The sequence below is a fragment of the Helianthus annuus genome, chromosome 5 (genome assembly GCF_002127325.2).
Source record: "Helianthus annuus cultivar XRQ/B chromosome 5, HanXRQr2.0-SUNRISE, whole genome shotgun sequence".
Taxonomy (NCBI): Eukaryota; Viridiplantae; Streptophyta; class Magnoliopsida; order Asterales; family Asteraceae; genus Helianthus; species Helianthus annuus.
In genome coordinates, this window is record NC_035437.2 from 92,635,487 (window position 1) to 92,641,923 (window position 6,437).

Genomic DNA, 6,437 nt, shown 5'->3' on the forward strand with positions numbered 1-6,437 from the left:
GACAGTGGTACGCGTGCGGTTTACGTAGGTTTTACGTAAGTGTCCTTCCGTCCCGGAAGACAGTAGTAGGTATGAGTTTACGTAGGTTTTACGTAAGTGTCCTGACTAACCTGAGGACGATGGTATATAGTCTAGCAATAGCGTAAGTACGAGTAATAATCCAATTCAAATCTTCCAACCCAATTCCCAACCCGGGAATCCCATGCCTTGGCTGTGTGAACTCACCTTGGTTTTGCTCGGCAGATACACAGAAAAGTTCAATTAAGCTATTTGGTGGTCAACCACGTCCTACCATGGTTACCATACAAGTTAGGTTCTTATTCAAGTAGTGCACTTATATTCTACATGAATTGTACACAAGCATAATCATGGCATATACATGTAATCATGGCAGTTCAACAGCAGTATCATGTAAACAACGAAATCCAAATATGCGGCCCAATTGGTTGGGCTCGTAACAGTGTGTAATGTCCAAACGGTGTACATGTTTTCATGGTCTCGAGTCGAGACTAAAGATCTCGAGTCGCAACTGGGGAGGTCTCGGGTCATCATGTACTAGTCGAGACTTCACGGTCTCGAGTCGCAACCGGACCCGTAACCGTGGTCTCGGGTTGTGCTACTTGTGTCGGTGCTGTGGTCTCGAGTCGAGACTAGGAGTTCTCGACTCGCAACCCGTGTCGAGACTGTGTATGTGTAACAGACTTCCTTATTTGCAGCTCAATCAATCCCGTAACATTAGCAAACAACTTTGGCAGTTTCACAATCAGATCAATCAACAGTTTCTATCACGTTTTCAGACGAATCAAAACAGCAAATCATAATCATTTATCAACCCTAATCATGATCTAAGCAATAACCATCAACCAAATCATCATACGAAACATACAACCGGATCCTTAAACCAACCGATTCTAAACTAGCATGCACCCTAGTTTATGTGTACAACAATTCCGTAATCATGTTTATCAATCCGTTCGAGTTATACCAACACTATCCGATTTATACATACATGAGTCGATTTCAAGCACATCAACATTAACAATTTATAACATCATTAACCATAATCACCACATAAAGCATGCATATCGCAACATCCATAAACATGAAATCGGTAAACACACACTAACCGGTTAGAGAAGGAATGATCCGAAACAAAGCTTCGAGAGATAGATGGGGTGTTTGCCGGCGCACAAGGGAGAGGAGAAGAGAGAGCTCCTAGGGTTTGTGTGTGTAAAGTGTTTTGCAAGTATGAGGAGTATACCCCTACTCCTAGTGTTATGCGTGTGATTGGAGTGGGCCGAACCCTTTACACGGGTTGCCCTTTGGTCTCGAGTCTTGCATAGTGTGGGCCGAGAAAGAGATGTAACGAGGGATAAAGTGTGCGACCCTAAAGGCTTGCGTGACCAGTATACATATTCACATACAATCACACAACATGTAGCATTTATTCGTTAATATCAACATATCAAATAGTCACATAGAGTTCATACACGTCACAGTAAACACAATTATAGGTTCTGAAGTACGAGTTGTCACATTATCCCCAACTTAAAAGAAATTTCGTCCCGAAATTTGGTACGTACTCACTGAGGAAGCTTGGTAAGTTGTATCGTCTACTGGTTTTCCTGGGGTGTCACATCCGCCCCCTGTTGATCTGGAATTTCGTCCCGAAATTCCGTGGTAGCTTCAGCCTCAGTAGTGGTTGTACTGTTCGCGAACAATTTGGGGTACTTTTCTTTCATCTGATCTTCTCGTTCCCAGGTGAACTCTGGGCCACGACGGGAGTTCCAACGAACTCGAACAAGAGGGATTCTCTTGTTCTTGAGGACCTTAACATCCCGGTCCGTGATTTCAACTGGTTCCTTGACGAATCGCAACTGCTCGTCGATAGTGAGTTCCTTCAGAGGAACTATGAAGGTCTCATCTGACAGACACTTCTTCAGATTTGACACGTGAAAGACGTTGTGAACTGCACCGAGTTCAGCTGGTAGGTTTAATCTGTAGGCTACTTTGCTTATTCTTTCTACGATTTCGAACGGTCCGACATACCGCGGATTGAGTTTGCCCCGTTTCCCAAAACGAACCACACCCTTCCAGGGTGAGACTTTGAGTAAAACCCGGTCCCCGACCTGAAATTCCAATGGCTTCCTACGCTTATCCGCGTAGCTTTTCTGACGGTCGCGAGCTGCCGCCATACGTTGTCGTATTTGTGCAATCTTTTCTGTGGTGTCCACTATAAGTTCTGGACCCGTGATCCGACTATCCCCCACCTTTGCCCAACAAAGAGGTGACCGGCATTTACGCCTGTACAATGCCTCAAATAGAGCGGCTTGTATGCTGGTGTGATAACTGTTATTGTATGAGAACTCCACCAAAGGGAGATGCTTTTCCCAGCTGTTACCGAAATCGATAACACATGCTGATGTGTGTAAAATGCAACATATAAATCACATCAATTAAGGCATAAAACTAATCCTTTTTAAGTACTAATGTTGGAAAAAGAGTGTTTTTGTCTTTCTTTTGTATTTTCAGGATGAAATGAGCTCAAATTCACAAAAGAAGCAAAAAGACAACTAATTCTAGCATAAATACAAGAAAAGGAATAAAAGTAGACTGCCCGGACCCTCAACGGCATCCTCCAAGGCAAAGAAGAGAAAGCAGAAGACTGAACACGCTGTCTTTTTATTGTAGTTTCATAAATTGCACTTAGCCCCTCTTAATTTGTATGACATTACCGAAAGTGTGTACATGGCTATGGTAGTTGACCTTTTGGCCCTTGTGTGCATTTTACACCAACATCAAACAACTACACATGTGTTTTAATAAATGAAATATATGGTTGTGAAATATAGCTACTTAATTGGGTGTTCAAAATCAGAAATTAAAATTCTTTTGAATACTTGGTTTTACTATCTAAATCCGTACACGGGGCTGTGCCCAAGAAGCAGCATAAAAGACAAACCTATAGAAGCTTCCATTGCCCACCACGGGGCCGTGTCCAGCGGGCACGGGGGCGTGGTGAAAGTACATCAGGCGCATTAATTGTAATTGCGAATTACAATTAATGAGGAGAGAGAGTGTCAGACAGGCACGGGGGCGTGTCCAGCAGACACGGGGCCGTGCCCTGCCTTCTGTTCAGCCTATAAATAGGAATGCTTGGTTTCATTCCATCTCATCCCTTGGCACACCACCTCTCTCACACTTCATCCACTACCCACCACCACCATAACACCATCATCCACCACCATCATCCATTGTCCATCATAGAGTGTGTGAGTCGTCTCGGGATCCAAGATTGATCGTAAGAGTTCTTGACAATCAAGGCCATGTTTGCCTAAGTCTCTTACATCACTTGGTGAAGACAAGTGTTTAGTATAATACTTTTTATTTTTAATCTTTTGCACTTTTTATTTGGTTTTGTATTAATGACTTTAATAACTAGTTACTTATGTTGAAGGTGATCTTTCCTTATCGTTTGTCCGTGGTGTCTTGGCGTTATTTTACTGTCTATATAAAATAAAAGATTTTCACCATTCATATCTCCACGGTCTATATGGAGGTATGTTGGCTACCTGGTCGGGGGTTAAGGGAACGGTTTGGTAAGGGTCTTGCCCTTGTTCAGCGTTTAGAGGTCCTGCTTGGGACCTGGGTCAAATTTAGTAGGATCTCCTTCAATGCCCATAGGTATTGGATGGCGGGGATCCAAACTCTTTGACCCCCTCATAAGTTAACTACTATTAATACTATAATCCGGCTATTTAGGACTGTATCCCTGCTGACTCAGACTACTTAGCCGAGGGTAACGTCACCGCCGAAAGCGGGGCCTACCACAATTTGCATTAATAACTTAATTCATTATCTTTCAATAATCCGACCCTTTAGGATTGTATCCTTGCTGACTCAAACTACTGGGTTGAGGGTAACGTCGCCTTCAAAAGAGGGGCCTACTACAATAACTAAGATAATCTCTTAAACAAGTGCAAAAGTGCGAAAATAATCAAAGGTTATACTAATACACGTGTCGGATCCAAGTGATTCATCTTGTCTATCTGTTTTTATTTTATTTTATTTTTCAGCATTTAGTTAGTTTTTATTTTCTTAGATTAAAACATTTTTCTCACTTTTTGATTTGATTAGACGTTGAGGATAAACCGGTATTAAAAGCTCTTGTGTCCTTGGACGACCTCGGTATCTTACCAACACTATACTACGTCCACGATGGGTGCACTTGCCCATATGTGTGTTTAGTGTTAGTAAATATCGTGTTTTTATAAATTTAAAACTTGGCTAAAAGTGTAAAAAGGGCTTAAATATACATCTAAAATATATCGCACTACACACGCATCAAGTTTTTGGCGCCGTTGCCGGGGACACAAGGATTTTAAGGAAGTTAGGAATCAACGGCCTAATCATATTTTTTTTTTCTTTTTAATTTTTAGGATTTTTTTAGTTTTTCAGCTTCTGCAGAGCTCAGCACGGGGCCATGCCTGGTCGGACACGGGCCGTGCCCAGCATTGTTACTGGCAGTTTTTGTTTTCCAAGTTACAGAAGACTGACCACGGGGCCGTGCCGGTGCAACACGGGGCCGTGTCCAACTTCCAGTAACTGGGGATTTGGGAAACAATCACTGAAACTCCGACCACGGGCCGTGTTCGCTCAACACGGGGCCGTGGTGAACCTTCTGACCAACATTCTTTTCTGTTTTTATTGCAGGACTTGGAACCCGACGCCAACCTTACGTAGTGTATGAGCTCCAGTTCCAATAAAGACATAAAAGAACCACTAGAAGAACCCGAACGCTTTCTCAGAAAAAGGTTAAAATCCAAAAACCAAGAGAAGGTTTCGGGTGATTCACCTCCAATGGCGGACCAACGTACCCTTATGGATTATCTACGACCCACCGTAGGTAATCTAGGCGCCGCTATCAATGCTCCGAATGTCGAAGCTAATAACTTCGAACTCCGGCCGCATTTGATACAAATGCTCCAAAACTCTGCAACCTTCCATGGGCTTGCGGACGAGGATCCCCATCTACATATAACTAATTTCTTGGAAATATGTGATACCTTTCGGATCAATGGAGCATCAAACGACGCCATCCGCCTCCGTATGTTTCCCTTCTCACTAAAAGACCGAGCGAAAGCTTGGCTCAACGCCCTCCCAGCTGGATCGGTAAACACCTGGGATGAACTAGCCCAAAAATTTCTATATAAGTATTTCCCTCTCGCTAAAACTGCTAAGTTAATGACTGAAATTAATACATATTCACAAGAGGACGGGGAATCCTTATATGAAACTTGGGAAAGGTTCAAGGAGCTATTACGCAAGTGTCCCCATCACGGCCTCGCAATATGGCAACAAGTATCCACTTTCTATAATGGATTGTTGCCACACACTAGGCAGACACTTGATTCTAGCTCCGGGGGACTTTTAGGTAATCGACGCCCACACGAAATATATAATCAAATTGAGGAAATTGCCCAAACCAATTTTCAATGGCACACCCCCCGGGGAAATAAGTCTATCGCCCCGGGCGCCCATAAGGTCGATGAAAGCACTTCTTTACAAGCCCAAATCGAGGCCCTTTCTTCAAAAATAAAAAAATTGGAAATGACAAAAACAGTCTCGATTATGGCTTGTGAAGGGTGTGGTGGGTCACATGAAAATTGGAGTTGCATGAAAGAAACAGACGATCAACAAGAAATGGTAAACTACATTGATAATAGACCTAGGCCGTCGGGTCCCCCAGCGGGAACTTACAACCAAGGATGGCGACACCACCCAAACCTTGGTTGGAGGGAACCCGGCAATAGTAGTAACCAACAAACCCAACGAACAAACTTTCAGCAACCAAGAAATGAGTCACAAAATTTCACTCAACAACAAAGTGGACGAGAAAGGCTCAAAGATACTGTATCTCGCCTCGTCTCCGACACTGATAAGAAAAACTCGGAAAGATTTCTACAATTAGAATCAAATTTTAGAAATCAACAAGCTAGTATTCAAAACATAGAAAAACAATTAAATCAAATAGCTCAAAATTTTTCCGAGAGACCGCAAGGCGCATTACCTAGCAATACCGAAACGAACCCAAAAGCGCAAGTTCATCTCATCACACTACGGAACCGCACCGTAGGACCTGCAGAAGCGTTGCCACCAACGGAGGAAACAGTACCCACACCTCTGCAGGAAAAGAACTCCCCTCCGTCACCAGAGCCTACCAAGGCTCCTCGAGTTCCATACCCCGGTAGGTTAATTCGTCAAAAGACCAATGAGCAATTCGCAAAGTTCGAAAGTCTGCTAAAACAATTGCATGTCAATATTCCTTTTATCGAAGTCCTAACCCAAATGCCCAAGTACTCTAAATTCATGAGGGACTTCCTTACACATAAAAAGAAAATTGAGAACTTGCAATTAGTCAATTTAGGCGAAGAATG

At 43.1% G+C, this 6,437-nt stretch overlaps 1 non-coding gene across 1 annotated transcript; it reads right to left on the bottom strand.

Annotated features, from left to right (window-relative positions):
• Window positions 1–5,238: 5,238 nt before the first annotated feature.
• Window positions 5,239–5,345, bottom strand: LOC118492733. Its single transcript, XR_004894735.1, has one exon. It is a non-coding gene; the product is annotated as a small nucleolar RNA R71 (small nucleolar RNA).
• Between the last annotated feature and the right edge of the window lie 1,092 nt (window positions 5,346–6,437).